The sequence below is a fragment of the Aedes albopictus genome, chromosome 2 (assembly GCF_035046485.1).
Source record: "Aedes albopictus strain Foshan chromosome 2, AalbF5, whole genome shotgun sequence".
Lineage (NCBI taxonomy): Eukaryota > Metazoa > Arthropoda > Insecta > Diptera > Culicidae > Aedes > Aedes albopictus.
The window spans coordinates 178,916,973-178,942,061 of record NC_085137.1 but is presented as its reverse complement, the minus strand read 5'-3'; the positions used below and the strand labels follow the sequence as shown (position 1 = coordinate 178,942,061).

At 39.2% G+C, this 25,089-nt stretch overlaps 1 protein-coding gene and 1 long non-coding RNA gene across 5 annotated transcripts in view; both read right to left on the bottom strand.

Annotated features, from left to right (window-relative positions):
- The window catches only part of LOC109397513 (dual 3',5'-cyclic-AMP and -GMP phosphodiesterase 11), a 460,696-nt gene that overhangs the window by 362,775 nt on the left and 72,832 nt on the right, over window positions 1–25,089 (bottom strand). The window contains exon 1 of one of the 4 annotated variants that reach the window (XM_062850793.1): window positions 1,329–1,488. The exons of the other annotated variants lie outside the window; for them this stretch is intronic. The gene's annotated coding sequence lies outside the window, so the exon portion shown is untranslated. Of the gene's footprint in view, window positions 1–1,328; window positions 1,489–25,089 lie in introns of those variants that run through there. 4 annotated transcript variants of the gene reach the window in all.
- On the bottom strand, window positions 1,744–22,235 carry LOC134287810 (uncharacterized). The gene is made up of 2 exons (XR_009997561.1): window positions 20,719–22,235; window positions 1,744–2,080 (listed from the first exon to the last, which is right to left on the bottom strand). It is a non-coding gene; the product is annotated as an uncharacterized LOC134287810 (long non-coding RNA).

Here is a 25,089-nt window from a genome sequence, read left to right as displayed (position 1 = left end):
CCCGAGAAAATTCCTGAATACATGGAGTAATACCAAAAGGAACCTCTGGAGAAGTTCAAGCTATAATTTCTGAAAAGTTTCTGGAAAAAAATGCTAAAGGAAAACCTTGGATAATTTCTGAAAGTATCTTCGAATCTTTGCGCAAAAAATCTCCTGTTAATTCTAAAATTTGTCATCTCACCATGCAGACATCCGACTCATTGCGGAATATAGATGGATAGTCTACCAAAAACCATTACGAAAATAAACTCAATTAAGGTTTTAGGCGGCTAAAGTAGCTAAAGTATAACAGTAAGCTAAAATGGGTAATATCGCACGTACGCATATAAACTTTAAATTGATTTTCGATTACTAATTAATTAGGTGCTGTCCATAAACTACGTGAACTCAATTTTGGCAATCTCAGGACCCACCCCCTCGTAGACTTTCATCCATACACATTATTTGAAATTTGTATGGACCGTAGACTTTAGCCAGAACAACCCCCCCTCCTCCTGTCTCCCCCTCCGAGTCCACGTAGTTTATGGACAGGCCCTTGCAGCAAACAAACTTTGGGACAAAGATAAAATTTGATCAACAACCACTGCACATTGGTCCAGGAGAGTGTCAGCAAAGTTTTTTGGCATACTTTGGGCTACATTTTTGTTAAATATTTGGTGTTCAAAAAAGGCACCAAAAAAGTTTTATGTCCCAAATTTTGCAGAAATGAATTTAAAATATGGACGATCCCTACATAAGATGCTGCATAAAATGCATAAAAAAGTTGCCGAAGACACCACATTGATATCTCGTATCGAAAAAAAGTTATTGATTTTTTACCAAAATGACACTCTTCTGGACCAATGTGAACTGGTTATACAACACATTAACTTACTGTTGTACTTCAGCTGGATGAATTAGGATCAATTTTAGGTGTCATGGATGATGCTATAAAATGTGTAGCTAAATTCTTCTAAACGATAGGATTTATAAGGACGAAAAAAAACAATATTTATTGATACATGTATCACTTTAACTTTGTTGAAATGATTTTAACCCACGAGAAAGGTATCATCACTGCTAGGTGGATTAACAAGGTTTTTAACGATTCCTGTCCCATAGCGCCCTCCCTATACTGTATCCCCGCAATACGTCAATGAGCGCGATCGCTATCGCCGCCGGAGCGAAGGCATCATATTTTTGCGACTCAGCGAAATCACCAATTGATCGAAGGTCGAATCGATTGCGGCGACGCCGTGCAGCGTATTGAATCCAGCCCCATATTGTACCGGCCCCATCGAAGCTGAATACGAACCAATTAAATATTTATATTCATCAAACGGACTTACATATTCGGTAAGGTCGTCGTATAGTCCAGGGATAACGATAATTTCAAGCACGCAGCCAGACTTTCAAGGTGCAAACACGGTCGGTCACGCTCTCCGATCAAATTTTATAAATTCTTCTCTCGGCCTTGCTCGTGAACACTGCTTATCCACTTAGCCTCCTTGAATACACTGGAGCACTTTGTGATCACATCACATCACATCATTGGAGACATTTTCCATCAAGCAGCACTTTTCCCCACAAGAATAAAAACAAACCCTGTCACTCATAATTTTCCATTCGACCCAATTTTTCAGCCCGAGAATCACGAATTTTATTCCACTCTTTTACGATGACACCGATGCTCTTGCGAACGAAAAAATAACGACCACCGTGAAGATTTCCACCCGCGCACACGCTGTAAATTTCTCCTTCAGCTCCAATAAACAACACAGGCACTTTCCGCAGATTTCTTCCGATTCCACACGATCTGCTTCACATCACTCGCGTTTTTCATCCGCGTTCTTCACGCTAAAAATATCTGCTTATCATCATCATCAGCAGCATCAACAGCTAAAGCACCATCATCGCTTCGCTACCATCACCGTCACTTTATCTCTTTCGATTTTCACACATTAGAAGTAGCAGCGGCAGGAAGATGACGATCACACATCTTCTCGAATCACACCGTTTAGAGAAGAACCACGCAGGGTGACCGGATTTTTGTTGTTGTTGTTGTTGTTGCTGCTGACCGATGCGCCGAGATTGGCACTTGCTGAAAGCAGGGAAATCCGGGTTAAAACAGATTCTAGATGGTTCGATATTTCCATAACGAGGCAGGGTGGTGGATGTCGATGGCGCGTCAAAACGAGAGGCCGGGGCAGCGGTTCGGTGATGGAGATGGACGTGGAAAGTGGTGAAATTGATGGAAAGTTTCTATCTATCTCATTAGTGTGATAAATTCGATCTGATTTGAAAATTCTACACGGTCGTATCGTCCTTGTTGAAATGAAACGTGAAAACGCTATACTGCCGTAATTCTGCAAAGTGACGTAAGCGACATTGATAGTTTTGGTCCATTTTTTGGTTATTATGCATAAAACTCTTGCTCATCATCTAAGTTTCTTTCCATAGATAATAGATTACGACTAGATCTTGCATTCTAATACAGCAGGCATACCACAGTGTTATTTTTACACAAGATATTATATATAATATACCGAAAAATATCGGCATTTTGAAAGGCGCTTACGTCACTTTGCAGAATTACGGCAGTATATGAATTTATTGCTATTCAAATCAATCATCAGATCAAATGAACAGATTTTTTCATTACTTAAGCGTCAAAGGGAACGAAGAAGAATTACATACACTAGTTAATAAAAGTCATAAACTTCTATCAACGCATAGTTTTGAAAGGCCATATTTCGTGATCATAAACGATTTTGTACCGAAAATTTTATATAAGATGTTTAGTGTCTTCAAAGAAGTTGTTTGGAAGGTAAGAAACCTTCTCTGAAAGTATCACTTACAGTGTATCAAACAATTGTCCGTACAGCAATTTTTTGGTCAAAATAATTTTCCATTCAAATGTTTATAACTTTATACGTCAATCATCGATGAAACTTTGACAAATCATAAACCATATATTGAAGCTCCATTGGTAAAATTTTGAGCGAGATCGAATAAGTTTTCTGAAAGTAATAGAACTTTTAGTAAAACTTATAAGGTTTTTGAACACATTTTTAAAACATTATATCTCAATATGTACTTGATGAAACTTTTCCAATCTTTTTTGTGTTACAGCTTATACCTAAGGCTTTCATATGCAGCTTCGTTTGAGGTTCAAAATTCACTACAAAAAATATGAAAAACATGTATATGCTCAGTGAATTATTTGGAAATTCATCATATTTTGATCAATAAAAGTGCCAAGTGTTTTCAACTTTTTTAAACTCTCTTAATGTAATATTTTTATACAGGACCTACTAAACTACATATGAAGAGTAGGTCCTATGCATTTTTCGTTTAGTTAATGAACTTTTATTGGTGGAAAACGTTTGGCAGATTATATATGCAAAATATGGTAATATTTTAAATACCGTCAACTACATAAGCAAATTTTGCCTATTTTTTTAGTGAATACAAAACCTCAAACGTTGCTGCATATGAAAGCCTTGAGTTTAAGCTGTAACACAAAAAAAAAATGAAAAAAATTCATCGAGTATATATTGAGATATGTTTTAAAAATGTGTTTTAAATATTAAATATTAAATAAATAAATATTAAAAATCAACTAAAAATCTAGTATGTACTTCACTGAACGTGCGCTATTATGAACTGTCGCCCAGAAAAGCTTTGGAAACATTTAGAAGATCGTAGTCGTCACGACTATCGTCTGTTCGTATACCCTAGGCAGAATCGCTACGCAATTCGTTGGTTGAAACTCAAAAAGCTTGTCGTCTGCAGCGGTATGTTTTGTTGAATCTAGAATCAAACGGTCCGTTTTTGGACATAGACGTATTTTGCTTAGCGGGCCGATAAAGTTCCCAAATTGTCCGGCGATTCATTTATTGGATTCGTACCACAAATGCAAACTCGACATCGAGGTCCAGCTCATGTTGTCATCGGACTCAATTGGAAAGCCTCTGCTGGTTTACTCACAGTGAAATAAAATAATTATAAACTAGGATTAAGAAATCTATCAGATAAAATCAGTATATATTTTTATGCCTTTTTTTAAAGAAAAGCAAATATCGATTATATGCATTTTTGTGCCGATTATTCTGTTTTTTTTTGTTCAATTGGCGCATCCATAAACCCGCTTATTGGAAATGAAGGCCACTTCTACTTCCTTTTTGTCCCAGTGCTCGTTTGTAAAAATTGTGGTGTACATAAGGGAACATCTATTTATTATGTAACGCTAAATTCGATATTTTTGAACTCGGTGGTTGGTTCATTAGGATCTGGCGGAATCCATAATGTGCTTTTGTATGATAACTTCAACTTTTTTGTATGGGTCGTAACGCTAGGCTGTATTTCCTATTCCCCTGAAGCGTTACGTTATTTGGGGACGGCGCATAATGAAAGTTGAAAACTTAAAATAGTTTTTATGCGAAATGTTGGGAAATTTCGATATTTATACAGCGGGTTGCACTAGGCTTTCCAAAGATCAAATTAAGTACTAATTTTGAAATCATATCACGATGAGATATTGAGCAGATATTTGGCAACTTTTTGAATATCTCATCAATAACAAATTAAGATATGACATCAAAATTTGATCGTTTTAAGATATGATTATGATATTCACGTCTACCCGGGAACACATAGACATACTCGTAACCCAGTCAACCAGTGATCGTATAAGATGTTGAATAACATGTTAAAGTGGAGGCGATATGCGTACATTGTATATACACCTAAATGGCGGCATTCACGCATGTGGTCTCCGCTTTATCATCTTATGCAGCATTAGAGCAGTTCAGACTTCAAACATGTTCAAAGTTCAAAGCTCCCATATGTTCATTACAATCCTTGATGCAAAACTAGAATCCTGTCAAATTTTCAGCCATTTCGGGGGTGATTTAATGGTGGCCCAGAAGCATAATAGGTATACATGGGAATTACCGTAAACTGGGGTGTAGTTGATCAGTGGGGTGAACTTGATCACTCAATTACCTGCGGATATCGACTTTCCAGGAAGCAATAGTTATATTTCAAGCATTCTCAATCCAATGACGTAATATTAACCCTCTAATGGATACCTGGGGTCCATTGGACCCCAGAGCCACTTTGAAGTGGTCGCAAAAAAGTTTGGATTGACACATCGGTCCCGTTTTCACAGTACCTTCAAACTACACCACGATGAGTTATTTGTGCAAAAATAACAAATATTTCATGGCGTACTATAGATTATTTTTATGTCAAAGTTGAACCGGGCGATTTTGCTCCCCTGGGGTCCATTGGACCCCACGACACGAATGATTATATTTGGTGATCGTCACTTCCTAGAATAATGCTGTCTTCGACAAAATTGTTCAATAGACCAAGGGCAATCTTGTGACGAACAAATTGAATTGGAATTAGCCCAGTAGGTGGCGCTATTGTTTATTCAAATTATGGATTGAAAGTTAAATTTAGCTTGAATATCTTGAGATTCGGAATGTACAGAAAGTTTGTGTCTTCGGCAAAAGTGTTCAATACATCAAGGATTATTTGGTAATGAAAATTATTTTAAAGTTTTTCTGCAAAATGGCGCTAATTAGTTCGTATATGCCCAGCATCCTAGATTACCGAGTGGCAAGCGTCCTCAAATAAGTACACTTCTTTTGAAGAGAATATCTTGAGAATAACACAATATAATTACATTCTGTTCACAATACCAATACTTCCAATTTGGTGGATAATTTACTTCAGAATTGACTCACCCGGATACCTCCAGGAATTCCTCCCAAAATTTCTGAAGGAACTCCTACCAGGATTCTTCCAGAAATGAATACAGGGATTCTTTCAGTAATTCCTCCCGAGGTTCCTCTACGATTTCATCTGGGAAATCCACTTAAAAGCCCTCCGGAAATGACTCCCAAAACTACTTCAGGAAATCCACCAGGGATTCAACTAGGAATTCGTAAAAGGATTCTTCCACAAAGGCTTTCCGAGATTCCTCCACGAATTCCTCCCAGAATTTCATCAGGAATCATCCGAATTGCTCCCGGGTTTCCTGCATGAGTTTTTCTAGGAAATCCACTTGAAATTCCTCCTGGGATTTCTTCAGGAATTCCTCCGGGGGTTGCTTCAGGAATTGGGTTCTTTAGGGGTATCCGGATTATTTCATAATCGGATTCTCCGCCCAAAAATTATTCGAAATCCAAAATTTCATAATTTTTGGAGTCCGGGAAATATTTTTAAAATGCATTTAAAGTTTGTATGGGGAAATTTTTTTGTTCGGGTCGAACTGTCACTTTATCGATTGAACTGTCATTCTATCCACGAAAATTAAAATTGTTTTGTTAATTTAACCATCAAAACAAAGGTATTGGAATCCAATAAAATCACGATATGCTCCCAATTCCTCCTGGGATTTCTCCAGGAATTCTTACCGGAATTTCTCAACGAATTTCCCCCGGGATTCCTCCAAGAATTCTTCCTGGCATTCCTCCAGGAATTCCTCTCGGGATTCTTTCAGGAATTTCTCCCGGGATTTTCCAGAAATTTCTCCCGGGATTCCTCTAGGAGTTGCTCTCGAGATTCCCCTAGGAATTTCTTCCAGGATTCCTCCAGGAACTCCTCACGGGATTCCTCCAGGAATTTCTCTCCAGGAGTTCCTCCCGGTTACGGGAAGGAAACGTTGAAATTTACATTCCATTTTATTCGATTTTTCATGAAAATATATTTTGTATCACAGAGAACAGACATCCAAGCCTATAGAAAATTGTCTCGAAAGCTGTGCAAGGATTCATTTTTTTTAGCGTTGACAACACTAGCGTCACCTATGTGGCAAGTTGCTACAATTAGTGGTGAGTACGCATATCTACATAAGTTTTATATTCACCACCGACAACAGCGTGGGAACATTGGGATAGCAGCGCCACCACGATGTTGCCACTTGTGTTGCCATTTCAAATGTACGTTTAATTCCTTACACAGTTTTGAAACTGAGCTTGGATGTCTGATCTGTGCTGTGGAAAATTGTGTAGATTATGATCAAAGTATAATTTCATATATCCCATAATCTGTAATATAGACACTATAGATTCCATATGCTTTCCAAAGTGCAGACAACTGTAAGGGGCCGTCCATAGATGAAGTTGCATTTTAGGGTGGTGGGGAGAGTCTCTGATTATGCTACGAGCCATGTATTAGGTATGGGAAAATAGGGGGAGAAGGGGGGTGTCAAAATCGTAAAAAAATGCTACGCCATTTATGGATGGCCCCTAACCAAGCGATCTGTCAATTCGTTTAGCCAAACGAGATCAATGAGAGTATATTACAGGTGAGGAAGAAGAAGAGATGGCTATGTATTAGTAAGCAAAGAAAAATGTAAACACAAATAGTGACGTCACTATTTGACACGCGTTCTTATGGGAGCTCGCTTTTCTTGTAGTAGTGACATGTTTTGCACCAGACACGGATCCCACGCACACAAAATATCTTCTTCCCCACCTTTATTAGACTCTCATTGAAACGAGATTTACGGAACGATAACGACTGTGGGTTGTGTGACGTCATTTTCTATTAATACACACTAAATTCACTATAAAACACTCTAAAATTGCGTAATTCAACTATTTCTCCCCAAGTCTGTAGATTCTATAGTGTCTATATTCGGTAGGTCCATGTCCTGCCAAATAACAGCTGTAGACACCATCTCTATAAATAATAAGCATCCCGCACCAGCGTCTCCCAATAGGAGAGTTCGTATCAAATGGCTCATCAACTGAACATTTTTGACCTACCCAACAACTAAGACATCATTTTTCTAAGAAATCAGGATCCTGAGATATTATGAGATAAAAAATTTGCATGCTATCTAGCACTGCCTAGTGGTGGAATATCGAATCAAACGGTCCATAATCTATAAGTTCTTGACCAACCAAACAACTTTGCCGAAGACATCAACTATATAATCAGGATCCTGAGATATATGAGATTTAAATTTTCTGTTTGTCTCTGATTCCTCTTGGGTTTATTCAAATATTACGAAACGCAAAATTTGACAACTTAAGGGCTCCTCCCTTCTCCGTGCAACAACTTTTGTATAGAAAATTTTGAATGAAACGTAACACAGCGCTAGACCACCTCCCACTCCTTTGCGTTACGTAATATTTGAATGACCCCTTTTGACCCGCTGGACATATATGTCTACTCGTCTACAGCAGTGCGATTTACCCTATTGTTTCGGTACGTCTTGTCCTTGTCCGCTTGTTTAGGTACGTTATATCCTGTAGATTGGGGGCATTTTTCAATGCTCACTAGCACCACCTAGCGGAAACTTCCCGAACTAAATTGTTCATCACTAGATAGGCCTTGAATTTCCTAACATCTTTGCTGAAAACATCACCCTTTCAAAAAGTAAGGATCACGAGATACGCGAGAATATATGTTGGGGTCCAATGGACCCCAGGGTCCCAAAACGGACCTTCATTTAAGGTATCCTCTTGAGGGTTAAAATAGCATGGTAAATTCCTTGAAAGTCGATATCCGTGCACAGCTCGAAAAAAGAGTGTAAAATTCTGTGGCATATGATGCACATAATTGGAGCGTGGGATGTCACAGAAATTTACATGACATATCATGTAAAGTTCATGAAATATCATGTAAACTTCCATTATATGTCATGTAATTCAGCATGACTCTGAGAGTTTACATGACATATAACACAAATTTACATGATATATCATGTAAACCATCATAACACTAAGTTTACATGACTCAAATGAGGTTTACATGACGTGTAAATCTCATTATTTTTATCTGTGTGGGTAATTGAGTGATCAGGTTCACCCCACTGACCAACTACACCCCAGATTACAGAATTTTCAAAAAAGGTTCTTCACGCTGTACAGCATTAACACGTGGATGAAGTTATAGGCTTAAAGTCAAATTGATTTTTTTTTTCAGATCTCAATGATGAATGTTGCCGAAGACCGCAACTCATTTCGCCTCATGAAACACACAGAAAAAAATATGTAATTAAAATTCAGCGAGAAATCATGCACATGAAGGGAATGCTAGAGTTGGTGCATGAGACATCATGTAAAATTACGTTACAATATGTAAATTTCCACCAACCATCGCGTAAACCATCATGGACTTCAACCGGTTACGTGACAGTTAGCGGAAATTTACACGATTGTAACGTAATTTTACATGATATCTCATGTAAATATGCACTAACTCTAGCATTCCCTTTATGTGCATGATTTCTCGCTGAATTTTACATGAATACTTTTTTCTGTGTAGAAGTTGGTAATCTATATTCATCCATGCATATTTGAACAACATTCACCATTGAGATTTGAAGAATTCAATTTGACTTTGACCCTATGACTTTATCCATATGTGAATGATATACAATGCGGAGAACTTTTTTTGAAAATGCTCCATAGTGACTTCCATATAAACCTATTTTGCTTTTGGGCCACCATCAAATCACCACCAAAATGGCTGAAATTTGACAGTACTCTAGTTTTGCACCAAGGATGATAATGAGCATATGGGAGCTTTGAATTTCTAACATGTTTGAAATCTGAACTGCCCAAATGCAACATGTTATACAATTCCTGGATGTCTGGGAATATTATGAAGTGCACCAGACACAATCGTGGAAGAATAATGCCGATAGAGTGAAGCGAAACAAGAATAGAGCCTGTAGACCTTGAAGGTCCTAATTCGAGTACAGTTTGGAAAGCCTGGAATATCTCATGAATGTACCAAAAGCATTACAGTTATTGGCTAGTTTCCACCTGGTAGGTACTGTGTAAAAGGATAGGACAAGTAATAGTCAAGTAAAACTTTTGCAATCAAAATTACTTTAGCATTCGCAGTTGATAAGTAATTCGCAGCCAAAAAGATTTGCAAACAGATGGCACTGTCATGCGATGCTGTCAGTCATGTTGTTAATTTTCCGTACGGAATAATATGTCGATGTATTATTCCGTGAGTAAAAGTGACATTTTCTCTTTCTTTTTGTTTCTTCTTTCGCACCAAAGACATCAGTGTGCATTAAGCTATTAGTACACAGGGGCCATATGCCTAAAGTACACAGGGTTAAAGATTTGGCAAGGGAAGAACTCAAGATAAAACATCTGTTTGAAGTGCGCAACGGAATGCGGAAGCACTGTGGTATGTACTCAAAAAAAATCCGCAATTCTGCTACTGCGACAAAACGCAATGAGCGGGGATTTCCTGCGGTTAATTTCAAAACAACTTCAGTTTGACGAATAAGTTTGTTTCACCACTGAGGCAAAAAAAAAAACTTAGGAAGAGCATAAGATCCCCTTGAAATTTGGTGACACTACGATTATTGTTGAAAGCCATAAATTTCACTTATGATTAAGAGGGCAAAATTTTTGTATCCAGATACTTAACAAAATCATAAGTTTTGCTTAGGAATATCATTGGATCAAAGCTGTAACTATCGTATGTTTGCTCTTATTGAAATCAACTACTGAAACTCTCCAGAGGAATTCCTGGACCAATCTTTGGCGGAATCATTGGAGAAATCTTGGAATGCATTCCTGTAGAAGTCCTTGAAGGAACTCTTGGAATGATCCCGGTTGGAATTTCTGCGGGAATCTCTGAATAAATATCTGAGTGAAACCCGGAAAAAAATACTACAGAAATCCCTCATGGAGGGATTTTTTGTAGAACTTCATCTCAAAGAAAAACCTTCGTACGGAATGCCAGAAGATGCATCACAAAGAATCCTTCGTGGATCTTCATTCAATTCCCTGTGAAGCTTTGTCCCAGTATTTCTTCGAGAACTTCATGAAGTAACCGTCAGAGACCCAGCAGAATTCCTACCACCGTAGTGCGAATCCGTAGTCTGGATTCTCTCCAGAAGCCCACCCAAAAGTTAAATATAAATTAAATCATTTTCCCTACACGCGCGCGAAAAACATTTCCTGAGGAAACGAACGAAATTTCTTCAAGTCCAAATCGTAAACAACCTGGTGTCCTTTTCTTTCACATCCTTCTTACAGCATTGTTTCGTTAAAATGCTGTCAGTTGAACAAATGTCAAAATTACTTACGGAAAAATGAGGAATTTTACTTGAGCGCTCTACTTGGGAGCAGGAAACTAAGCTTATACCTCCATCAGCAGTATAGATTGCATTCCACGAATAATTTTCACATTTAAAGCATGATACAGCTTGTAGATATTGTAACCCGCACTTCAAAGTGTATTGGACGCCATTTCTATTTCACGGAATGTCCAACTTCCACAATATGTATCGAGTTACTCGTAGCATTTCGAATTATGGCAGTACACTTTTTGAGTTATTTTAGGACTGAAATTCTCTAAACCGCGAATAACGCCTAAATATAGGCAATGGCTTAAGGAATTGGAAGCCTACTTTGAATAAATCGTATATTTTATTGAAAAAGAGCACCTTCATAAAAAATTTCGTCTATTAAGCCCAACTCGAGGATATCATGTTGAAGTAAAACAGTGATTTCTAACCTAATATTGTATCTAGTATTCATACCAAGCATGAATGTTTGACAATGTATCTTATCGCGTTACAAAACACAGTACAGGAAAAACCCAATTGTTTCAATGTTTATGGAATTCAATTTTCATGAATTCCATATCATTTAATAGCTAAATAATAACAGATTACGATATACCACTTGTGAGCAGAAACTGAAGCTTTTTGAACATTTCATGTGGTCGGTCAAACCGATCAATGTTACCCCGTTTTACGGTATTCAAAATCGAGTGTGTAAACCAATCATACAATTGACTACTATCCCCTAAGGGGCTGTTCATAAACCACGTAGACCAAAATTTGCCCACCTCAGACCCCCTCCACCCCTTGTAGACTTTTGTCCATACAAAAACTTTAAAATTTTTATGAAGCGTAGACTTTTGTCAGACCCCCCTCCCTCTCCCCTAAAAGTCTACGTGGTTTATGAACGGCCCCTGAACAAGCTGGTTACCAGAACTAAAACTTGCCTTCGCATCGATCGTTTTGTTCCTGGTCATCTTCAAACAAAACAATCAATCTAATTTATGGCCCTCGTCAATAGAATCCCAAATCCATAACCAGACACACGCAAACGCACCATTATTTGATTGTAAGCTGGTATTGTACCGTCGTCGTCATTAGTACTAAACGATCAACGCAAACGACCGACCGACGGACGCACGGACCGACGATGATAGATTTGAACCAAAACAAAACCCTTGTCCGCATGTTCGAACTATAGAGCTCTTCTAAATTGAATGGAACGGCCGAACGACCAGACTGCGCAGCAGATGCATGTACGCGTGCGCCGCAATCTAGTACTGCTCGGCTCGAGTCCGGGAGTTTCCACTCATGTGTTGACCCTGCCGTGCCGTATCGCGTAGGGCATCACAGGCATAACCATTTCGCTCATACTGGTTTTGGACGGATACTACTTTGGAGTATAGCCGACCGACGACGACGCGACGACGTTGTACCTACACACCGCTCGCGCTCTTGTGGTGTGGTTGGAATAGCGTAGCAAGCAGCACATCTGGAAGATGTCGTAGGCACTCACGTGCGTCACAACGACAGTTGTGATTTTTTTTGTTCTTCTAAGGGAATCGATGAATGAATTTTCTCGTTGAGATACATACTCTTATTCCAAACCTGCTTTATCGCAACTTTTACTGTTACAGGTCGTGGCTTCGGTTTGAATTGAAAATAATTACTTGATGTGCCAAAAATTTACTAACATTTATATCTGTAGGCATTTTTTGACTTAAATTATGTGGGCACCAAATGACACCATGTGGCCACGGTCTTGGAGAAATGAGCGATAATGGAGGGCTGTTTGCAGAGTTTTGGAGCACCAATGACATGATAATTGGAGGATCGCTCTTTTGACAGAACGACATGGGTTTCTCATGATAGTGTCACGACAGTCGGAGAATAACCGACGTATGGAACTATTTTAGAGACGACATTTTCATCTTCTATTCGGCAGGATCCGGTTACGATCCATTGACAGGAGAAGAAATCGGGCGCCGGTTCAACACACGGCGACTGGAAGACGCTGCGGTGAAGAGGTCCTTCGACGAGAACCGTTTTGTGGATATTCCGAAAGGTGGAAGCATAGCAGATCAGTGGACGGCCATGAAGAGCGCCTTCATCACCTCCGACGACAATGATTTGGGTGAGCTACGCACCCAGAGAAAGCAGTGGATCACAGATGACACCTGGAGGAAGATAGAAGAACGAAGGAACGCCAAAGCCACGATAGAGCGAGCGAAAACACGAGGAGCCAAAGCCGTAGCTCGTCAGCGCTATTCGGCTCTCGAGAAGGAAGTGAAACGCTCAAGTAGACGGAACAAAAGAGCGTGGGTGGACTCCCTAGCCGACGAAGGCGAGAAAGCCGGAAACACAGGCGACATCCGTCTCCTTTACAATGTCTCACAGCGGCTTAGTGGGACGAAGATGAATGCTACGATGCCCGTGATAGACACGTCTGGACAGTTACTGACCGACTCGGCTGACCAGTTGAAACGCTGGTTCGAGCACTTTGGAAACCTTTTTCGAGTGTCGGCCACGCCATCAACACCTCAGCATAATCGAACACAGCCTCAGGGGTCGATCGCATATCAGCTGAGATGCTCAAAGCTGACCCCGTAGTATCCGCACAACTATTGCATCAATTATTCGGCAACTTAAGGGAAACCGCGACATTTCCGGCCGACTGGATACAAGGCATCTTAATAAAGGTACCCAAAAGGGTGACCTGACTGTATGCGATAATTGGCGGGACATCATGTTACTGTGTATCGTTCTCAAAGTCCTCTGCAAAGTGATCCTAAACCTGATACAGGAGAAGATTGACGCAACTCTCCGACGGCAGCAAGCAGGATTCCGTGCCGGACGATCCTGTGTGGATCATATTGCCATGCTCCGTATCATTCTGGAGCAAATCAATGAATTCCAACAGTTTCTCTACCTGGTGTTCATTAATTACAAAAAAGCTTCCAACCATCTCAATCACGGAAACATGTGGGTAGCCCTCAGGCGCAAGGATGTCCCTGAGAAAATCATCGGCCTCATTGAAGCACAGTACAGAGCATTTTCGTGCAGAGTACTGCACAACGGGGTTTTGTCCGATCCCATCCTGGTCGTTGCTGGAGTGAGACAAGGATGTATAGGTACTATCACCGCTACTGTTCCTCATCGCAATCGACGAGATCCTGGTAGGTGCGATTGACCGTGAACCAAATCGTGGATTGCTGTGGCAACCCATTTTAATGGAGCACCTAAATGACTTCGAGTTGGCTGATGACGTTGCTCTCCTAGCTCAACGGCGCTCTGATATGCAAAGCAAGCTCGATGATCTTGCCAATCGCTCCTCAGCGGCAGGTCTTACCATCAACGTCAACAAGACCAAATCGTTGGATATAAACACGGTCAACCCTTCCAGCTTTACGATAGCTGGGAAATCAGTGGAGAATGTTGAAAGCTTCCAATATCTTGGTAGCCAAATGGCGACCGATGACGGCACCCAGATCGACCTAGGTGCACGGATCAAGAAGACGAGGGCTGCTTTTGCGAGTTTAAGAAATGTATGGAAAAACAACCAGATCAGTCGACGCAACAAAATCCGGTTTTTAAACTCGAACGTGAAATCTGTGCTGCTATTCGCCAGTGAAACCTGGTGTGTATCAGTGGAGAACACGCAACGGCTGCAGGTCTTCACCAATAGATGCCTGCGGTAGTGGCCTCATAATTGGATCTGCAACGTGGAGCTTCATCGTCGATGGCATCAAAAGCCGATATCGACAGAAATTCGGGAGCGCAAGTGGAGGTTAGCCGGCCACACACTACGCAGGGGCGGACACGAAATCTGCAAGCAAGCGTTAGATTGAAACCCAGCAGGACATCGCAGCAGAGGCAGACCCAGCCCAAGTAACATTTTAAGTATTGTTCTGCTCTATAAGAGATCTTCATGACCCATTAGCAATAAACCTGATTTATACATCAAAACCGCTTGACAACCTCTTTAAGAGCATATTCCGGCTAAGTGGACCACTCGCGGAGAGGTGTTGCAAACTACATTAAGAGTAGCAATAAAACTGTTTTAAAACCTAGTTGAAAAATTTTCCATTCTCGAAAAGAGGTTAAAGTTATGATGATTGTTGTTGTCTATTTTTTTTTCAACAAAAAGTATGACAGCTCAAGATGCAGAGAAGCTCCTTCGCGTAAAGTTCAGGAGAATACATCGTTCGTAAGTAGAAAGCGATCATTTCAAAGTAATATTTTAGTAGTTATTGTGTTGGTAGGCTTATGCGCGTTCAATTTTACCGGTTATATTGAGGTTGCAGAAACGTAAAATAAATGCGCTTCGATTTTGATGAATATTATCATCTTGGAATGAAATAAATCAATTTGATAATTTAGTAAAACTATCTCGAATCAAAAGAAAACTCAGCTCAGAGAGTTTATTTATGTGAGCATGTTGCGGAAATGGCGGCAAACTGTCAATTCATTGCTTATTTGAGCAAAATTAAATATTTTTTATTCACTTCAGCTAATTCTTCAATATGGCGACGACCACAATTAGTGAAAATAAAACGAAAGCAAGTTTACTTTTATGATGACCACAATAAAGCTTTTTTTTTTTATTTATGTGTATTTGAACTTATGCTAATTCTACACTGGACACACACACACACACACACACACACACACACACACACACACACACACACACACACACACACACACACACACACACACACACACACACACACACACACACACACACACACAATAAAGCTAGCAGTGTCGTAGTTTCTGCTTAGCAACCAACAGATGTCGTTACTAACCGAAGGGATCGCCATATGTTGAGAGTTTGAACAGTTATATTGTGGTAATAATGAATGCCAGAAGGTTTACATATCGGAGAGTTTTTTTTTTACTATTTAAATCTAGCTTTATGGATATCTTCAAGTATACTTTAAAACATTTCATCGATGGCTTTCATAAAAGTAGTCATAAAATTGTGTGTTTTACTTATTGCTGTAATAAACCCCTAATAAAAATCAAACAAAACCAATCTGCAATGGAATTGTTACTTGGGAGGGGCTCATGGCGCCGCAGCCACAATAAGGAAGTAAAGAAAGTCGACAGAAATTTGACCTGGCCACAGGTCAACCCAAGTAACATTTTAAGTTTTGTTCGGCTCTATAAGAGATCTTTAGGACCATTTTTATAAAAAATGAATAAAAACTGATTTATACATCAAAACCTCTTGGTAACCTCTTTAAGAGCATCTTCCGGCTAAGTGGACCACTCTCGGAGAGGTTTTACAAAACACATTAAGGATAGCAATAAAACTGTTTTAAAACCTAGTTGAAAATTTTGTTTGATGATTGTTGTTGTTTATTTTTTCGTTGGTGTGTTCGACTGTTTTACGAAACTGTTTTGTGGTGGCTTGTCAGTCTTGACAAAAATAAAACACTATTTATGTTATTTTGTCCGACTGACAAGCCACCACAAAACAGTTTATTTTTTCAACAAAAAATATGACAGCTCAAGATGCAGAGAAGCTTCTTCGAAAGCTCAGAAGGATACATTATTCGTAAGTAGAAAGCGATCATTTCAAAGTAATATGCGCATTCAATTTTACCGTGAGTATTGGGGTTGCAGAAATATAAATAATTTAGTAAAACTATCTCGAATCACAAGAAAACTTAGCTTAGAGATTATTTATGTGGGCATGGTATGGAAATGGCGGTAAACTATCAATTCATTGCTAATTTGAGTAAAATTAACTAGGGTGCCTGTACCAGTTATCGCACTACCTAAGAAAAACTATTTCTACAAAAATAAGAAGAAGACCGACGAATGTAAACAATAAGTCAAATGATTGATTAGTTTTCATACTTTACAGGACAAATATAAAAACGGAACCAAAACTACTTTCAGTATTTATTACGGCGTGTGCCAATGATAGGAACCCTGTACCAGTTATGGACACATTTGTTAATTTGGGTTCCACTTCGCATATTTACATGCATTCCTTATGGGATTTGCCATAACTGGTGCACTATGGCGAAATAGGGTGCAAGGTGGCCGAAAAGTTAAGGAAAATGGTTTATTTCTAGCATAATTTGAGCAAATTGTGAAGTTTGAATGATTGCAACCATCTTTTGTGATCGTGATCTGTTGATCATGATTTTTCTCTTGTTGATTTGTATCTTAAAAGGTTGAAAATCAACTATGGCGAATTTGAGGTACTATAGCCATAACTGGTTCACTGAGCCTATTATCAATTCACGTCAGCGTTCAATTAGCGAAAATAAAACGATAGCAATTTTACTTTAAAGATGACCGCAATAAACCTACCAGTATCGTAGTTTCTGGTTTTTCACCAACAGATGTCGTTACTAATTGAACGGATCGTCATCTGTTGAGAGTTTTTTTTAGTTTTATTGTGGTAATAATAAATGCCAGATGGTTAACAAATCGAAGAGTTTTGTTTACTATTTAAAACTGGCTTTATGGATTTCTTCAAGCACACTATAAAACATTTCATCAATGGTTTTCATAAAGGTAGGCATAAAACTGCGAGTTTTAATTATTGCTGTAATAAAATCGTAATAAAAATCCAACAAAACCAATCAGCAATGGAATTGTTACTTTGGAGGCGATGACGGGCAATCGCCCAGGATGGAGATATTTCAATTCGGTCCTCTACACCACCATGGGTGCTCAGGATTGAAAGTAAGTAAGTAGTGAACTAGGTTCTTGAATTTATGATTGATGTTCGAGAAATATGGTTATCTGAATCACGTTAACGAGAATGCTAATCACGATTATGATTGTAGGAGTGCTAAATGATGCACGTCTTCTTGCTTCGGTGGTAAGATAGAAGTGACAGGATAACTCTCTATTATCCTTAGTCTACTTTGATATCAACATGTCATTTGTAGCCTACTACATCTCTCCTATGTTGTATTTAAATGGAATTAAAACGTTATTAATGTTTGGAATAAAATTGAAATCAACTTGATAACTTGAATAAATAACTTGGTTTAGTTCCAGTGAAAAGTCTTCTTTGATTCTAAATAATTCAATTCTAACATTATTCATTATGATCATCTCTTCTGGAAAAAACTGCTGTTTTCACCTGTTTTCACTGAAGTTTGAAACTCTGATATTATATTACATCATTGTATTTATCTATTGATGAACATTTCTCTTTTTCGACTGTGATTCCTATAATCTTGCCCTTTTTCTTTTTTTTAATCCAAATCTGGTTCTGGAAATGTAGAAATAGCAAGAACGCATTTTTTTTAAATTGATAATTTTTATTTCTATTATTCAACAGTACGAATTAAGCACTGAACATTCGAATAAAGACTTGAATAAAAATCAATAAAAAAAACTGGATAATTAAACACCGTTACCTAGCCTTTTATAGCAAACATTCGAAAAGTTACAATAACAGTCATAATGTAGAAGCAATTGTTTAAAATGAAATACTTAGTTTTAATACTTATCATTCCAATTTCATCAAAAGAATTCTTTTTTTTTCAGCATAATTTGCCAAAATATTTTATAGAACCTTATAATACAAATCACACAATTTTCCAAGAAATAATTAATTGTCAAATAAATGAAATAATCGAAAACTCCCCAAAACTATCCCGATTTAATACATTTTCCGGATCTCTGACCCAACAGAATAAATTTGAATGTTAGACTAAAATATGTGAGTGACTGTTTTCTCAAAACGAGTTATTTGTCTATTATATCGATTTATTAGATACAACACCACATTTTAGGCTTGCATGTTATAACTTCAATAAGCCGACATTCAGTCATCGCAGAACCTTGCCTTGTGCTTGGACTGGTGTGGATTTAATTGTCAGAGTCTAGCAAGGAGACCCAATTAAATTTTAAAAAATATATATGTTTGGCATCCTCAGAAACTCGAGAACTATATTTTTTCAGCCTACTAAGTCTAGAGTCAATGCATCACACAGTATAGCGAATATTTTCTATTGCGAATCACACAAAACGTAATGGATTCAAAATCTGATTAACCTGTGTTTCAGTATATCTCTATTCACTCCATCCAATACTGTTTGAATTTTCCATATTTCAATCTACGCTGTTTTTATTTGCGTCGGTAGCAATTGTTTGGCTTTCATCAAGTCATTAGTGGATTTTTCTCATTTCCTTTTAGTCTTGAACTCATTTCAACTGTCTCTTGGCTTGGTATCCATGTATTGTAACCATAGTACCATGGTAACCAATAAAAATTTCCAAACAATTGATCTGCACTTGCCATGCAAAATGAAATACAGAATACATTTGGTCTTACAGCTGTTCTTTCTATGCGGACTAGAATTCAACATTCTCTTCGCTAGTGTACCAGGTATACGGACTGGAATTTTCCCTGCGTTATCCTGGGTTTTATATGCGGACTGGAATTCTACATTCCCTTCGCCCGATTACCAGGTATACGGACTGGAATTCGTCATTCCCTGCGTTGTCCTGGGTTTCGGTTGCGGACTGGAATTCTACATTCCCAGAGAACCAGGTATACGGACTGAAATTCTTCATTCCCTACGTTATCCTGGGATTTATTGCGGACTGGAATTCTACATTCCCTACGCTAAGGTACCAGGTGTACGGGCTGGAATTCTTGGTTCCCTTCGTTATCCTGGTTTTTTTTTTCAGGTTCACGGGTTAGAATCAACTTCTGCCCATCTTCCTGGATGTCTTTAGCTAAAACACTCGTTTTACCATTTTCATTATGAAATTTCATTAAAGAATTTCAAAACACTAGAAATAATAGTTACCGTAGTATTTTTCCATTATATATCTTGTTAATGTTTTGAAATTCCAGGTTTCAAACAATTCACAGTCGTTTTCTCCTCGACAAAATCCAGAAATTCTCCTCGTCTGCCAATGTAGGAGTGCTATATGATGCACGTCTTTTTGCTTCGGTGGCAAGATAGAAGTGACAGGATAACTCTCAATTATACTTAGTCTACTTTGATATCAACATGTCATTTGTAACCTACTACAATGATCAAGTTCCACATTTCGTGATCTCTTTGTAAATGATTATTGGAACGGATTTTGTACGAGTGAGCTTAGTTTAAATTGACCCTGCAGAATAGTAATTTTAACCGCAAGCCGTCTTCCAGTGTAGTCACGGGATTTAAGCATCACACCAGATCCGCTCCACCCTCTTATTGAGTTAACGAAACGATTGAGAAGATATGAAATCAAAAATACTAACGATAAGTGCAACATCGAAACTCTTTATATCATGGAGATATTGGCATGGGTCATTTTTCCACAAAGACGCGTTTAAAACCGATTCCCCCATCCTTTTTGACGGCACAAACTAGAAATTGTCGTTTCATATCCCTGCGAAATCAATCACGCACCATCGATCGGTAAGGGCGGTTTGTTTTCATTTTTACGACTATCGTATTGGTGTTGATAGGCACTTTTCACAGCATGTTTGTTTTTGTTTTTATTTCATATTCCCTATTCACCGTGCATTTCGTTTCAAACCCACACTGAACCATCACCGACTGGGTTGGAAGTACCGACGACGATGCACACACCGCTGCCCATCTATCTTTTAGGTCCGTTCTACACTCTGAACTGCCCTGCCTTCGTTTGTGTTTGATCGCGCAAAAATAAATAAAAGAAAAACTGATCTTTACCAACACTAATCCTGAGCGGTCGCCCGTCGTGAATAAATCCACCACACTAAACTGGACCGATGAGAGTGTCACCACTGCACATGTGCGTCGCGATGTCGTCGTCGTCGTTAGCTAAGTATCACCACTACATCCAACAACGTCCCCAAGTCTGTTCCGAGCGGGCGCCTGACGTCGCGTCGCCCCACCAGATACCACCCACCCGCTGCTGGCCGGGCTGATCCCTCGGCTTCGTACTGCGCGATGATTGTAGAATCACAAGTTCCGTATGGAAGAGCACAAAAACCGAACAATTATTCCGCAATGCAGACCAAGAATGCGTTGTTCCGAGAATTGCAGCTATTACAGGTCTACCGTCACCTGAGTTAACGGAAGAGTAAAGTCCTTCGATCAGACAGATTGTCACTTTTCAATCACCTGAATCACTTCAATCACGAGCACGATTATTCTTTTGTCCGAAGATATCTTTCTTTCGCGAAAAAATTGGTGTTCTACTTTTACGCACACTAGTCCTCTTTAAAACTGATGATTTTCACGTTGGTACCGATTGGCCATTTAGTGGGCCTTCAGACAATATGTTTTCCTTGTTTTCGTTCGATTATTTTCGGCTAAATTCCACGCAGCTACAGCCAGCTAAAGTCCGAAACTTGAAACACTCGAAACCGCGACACGAACTGTAGTGTGTTGTACACCTTTCGGTGGTCACTTCAGCAGTGAGAACGCGCACAGTGCACGGCAGGCACACACTTGAGTGGCCCACTGCATACAGAGAAAACAGAGGCACCACACAGTCATCGGACTGGATCCGTCGAACGAGCGAGATTCCCAAGATCTCCCGCGGGCCAAGTATGTAGAGTAGAATGCATCCAGCCAGACAGACAGAGCGAGTGCCGCGTCGTCGTCAGCTGAGTCACCTCCTCCGCAGTTCGAGTGCGATGATGGACTCAGTTGGAAGGCGCACTTGATCGAGCGAAGACGGTTCTTCCCATCGGATCAACGATGTGTTCGAGTTCCATCGGACCGACCAAAGTGGACAACTCGCCGGACGCTTCTTCAATACAATGTAGGTATCAATCGAACTCGGACGGTTGCAGAACTGCGCGGTCGAGCGCTCTTTCCGCACGAGCAAGGCACGATTATCGCGCGGGCGTAAATTTGCATTGCGAATGCCGAGGATCGACGTCAGTAGTGCACCATACGTTGACAACTGACTAACGTCGGTCGACAATAGTGGGATTTTCAGTGCAGTTGACACCGCTGACTGCCCTGCTCGGATATCCCAAATCATCGTAGAAGAGGACAGTAACTGTTGTCTTGTGTGATCGCACTCAACTGAACAATATCAATGTACGGGGAAGACATGTGCCTCATCGTTTGCTTGCTGTGCTACCCATGCTATCGTTTCTCGCACCCTCGCTTACCAAGTGTTGCGTCGTTGGTCTAGCCGGGGTATCTATTGTTATTTTTTTATTGATAACTATTACACAGTTTGGCGAAATTCCCGAGTTTCAGGAATATAAAAAAATCATTTGATTGTGAATAGAAATGATAAGTTGACTCACTGTAATATGACTTTGGCAATGTCCGTATTTGTTGCGTTGCATCAAGTGCTTTGATCTGACCTTCCGATAGACTTGAAAAGTAAAAAAACGCTACTCGTTGATGACATTGCATTATTGCAATGCGTAATATGTTACCACATACCATTTACTCAAATGGGTCGTTTGAATAAACAACTTTCGAACATAATACGAACACAGCTTTCAGTATGTATAAAAAGGAATATTTACCACAAGTTTTGAGAGCTTGCCTCAAAATTTGCCACTGGTGTACTTGAAATCCGCTAAAAATCCTACAGAACTCCGGAAATTACAATGGTATATATACACTAGGCCGTCCCTTATTTTGCAAAATTTAGAAATGTTATAAGTTCGTTAGTGGAAAATGATCGTTTTAGCTAAAATATGATCGTGTCAAAATTTGAAGTCCGTATCTCAAGGCTAAGTGGTCCCTCAAGGGGCCTAAAGTTGTCAAAAATTGTGTGGGACCAAAAAAAAATGATTTTTTTTTCGATAAAAAAAAAATATGCTATTCTTCTGAAACCGGTGATTTTAGGACCCTATAGGGCAAAAAAAGTGCTTAGATTTGCGATATCTCTACTCGTTTCCTAGATATTGGCAAAAAACAACTGAAAAATCAACATTTTTGACCATTTTTTTAGATTCCGAAGGAAACTTACTCTATTTTGTTCAATAACTGAAAAACGAGTAAATATATCGCAAAATCACCGGTTTTAGTAGAATAGCGTATTTTTTTATCGAAAAAAATTTCATGTTTTTTTGGTCCCATACAATTTTTGACAACTTTAGGCCCCTTGAGAGACCACTTAGCCTTGAGATACGGACTTCAAATTTTGACACGATCATTTTTTAGCTAAAACGATCATTTTCCACTAACGAACTTGCATGCATGCATCCTTGGAAAGACGAATTTGTGAACGAATTGGGAGCTGCTGGATGCAGCTCCTACTGGGAGCTTGCAGTGACGACGCGCTTCATATCGAAAGCTAAAACACCTAATGTTCTTTCAAGTTTTACAAATAAAATAATTCGAACGTAGATTATGCGAAATATGGGTTAATTTATATTTTGTAGCTAATCTCACATGTAAATCATGTTATTATTCGTCACAATGAAAACTGTGTAAGGTACACCAAGGCAAGTTGAATCGGGTAGGGCAAGAGGAAACGCGAAGTTTTGAAATAGATTTCAATACAATTTGAAAATGTATCCTCCGCTAAAAGCTAGTTTGAATCAAAAACTATGTGTTATTACAAGCAAATTGTTAATCGTCATTATAAAACATCATGTACACCCGCTGTTTCATCTTGCCCCACCCGTTTCAACTTGCCCCGGTGTACCTTACTGAACGATTGAAAATCAATAGCGACGTACTTAAATTCTATCATGATTCAATCGGCAGAGATTCAATAGCGCTGCTTATATTGTTCAAGTGTAAAAGCAACTAGTCGTAATCTAAGTGTGGAACTTTTAAATTTGATATGTTATTTATTCTGAGTGTACAATTTCGATTAAAAACGGGCTGTGTCGAATAAGCCATTCTGAATAAATATATATTTTATGCACCTTTTTTGGCCTGCATAATAGCTATTCAGGACCAATAATGTACATATGAAAATGTAATAATGACGACAGATATGGCCGCTAGCGGTCCTTTTATAAAAGAGAATAAAGTTAGGTTGAAAGGGAACGTAGCAGACTATGCGCGCGAGCGGTTGCGTTTTCAAAACTGGTCATGCGTTTTCTTTACTCTTCGTTGGTTTGAATATGGACGGCCGAAATGAGAAACGGCTGGTGGTGCTATGCTTTCCGCAAATTTTACCTCGGAAAGTGCTTGCAAATTGATCTTCGGTGTTTAACTTCTTTCTCTGACCTAATGGTTCAGCAGATCACGTAGTGTTGAGTAGGGAGATTTGGGATTGTTGTGGGAGTTTTTTTTCCCTATTACCATCAGAGTGCAGGAATTCGTCTTCTTTTTTACGTGATGTCCGTGCAGTTTTTGACGATGTTGCTGCTGGATGTCCCACAAATGGTAGCCAACAATTTCGTCTTGAGGGTCATGGCATTCATACAGTTTGAGAGGACGTAGAGGTAGCTACATACCTTTCTTAGCTGACCAACCATTCCACCTATCCCATCCCACAGCTGCATAGTTTCTCATTTCTCATATGTACATAAATGTGACAGTGAGCCTTTTACCAAATTGTCTCCTAGCTCTTCGAAAATTCTCAAAAAAGGAGAATTTCAGAATAAATGTTCGAAAAAAAATCTGACCATTAAAGAGGTAAGAGTAGAAAAGTATAGATACATGATTAACTAATAGCATGCGTTTCTAGTCGCATTCTTGGAATTTATTCAAATAGTTCAGCAAAAAAGTTTAAAAAAGTATCAAGGACTTCTTCTCTTTCTTCTTTATGGTTCTACGTCCTACTGGGACTTGGCCAGCTTCGCTTCAACTTAGTGTTCTTTGAGCACTTCCACAGTTATCAATTGAAGGACTTTCTTTGCCTGCCATTGCATGAGTATGTATATTGTAAGGCAAGACAATGATACACTATGCCCAAACAGTCGAAAAAAATTCCTCGACTGGAACGGGAATCGTACCCGACGTCTCCGGATTGGAGTTGGAGAGAGGCAGGCCAAGTCTCAGTGGGGACGTAGAGCCATAAAGTAGACGAAGAAGCCCTGGATTAGCTATATGATTGTAAGGCTGATGCAAATATTACTTTTTCTTTATTGTCCGAGACTTCTCATCGGGTACGAGGAAGAGTAGGGGGTGACAAAAATAAATAAG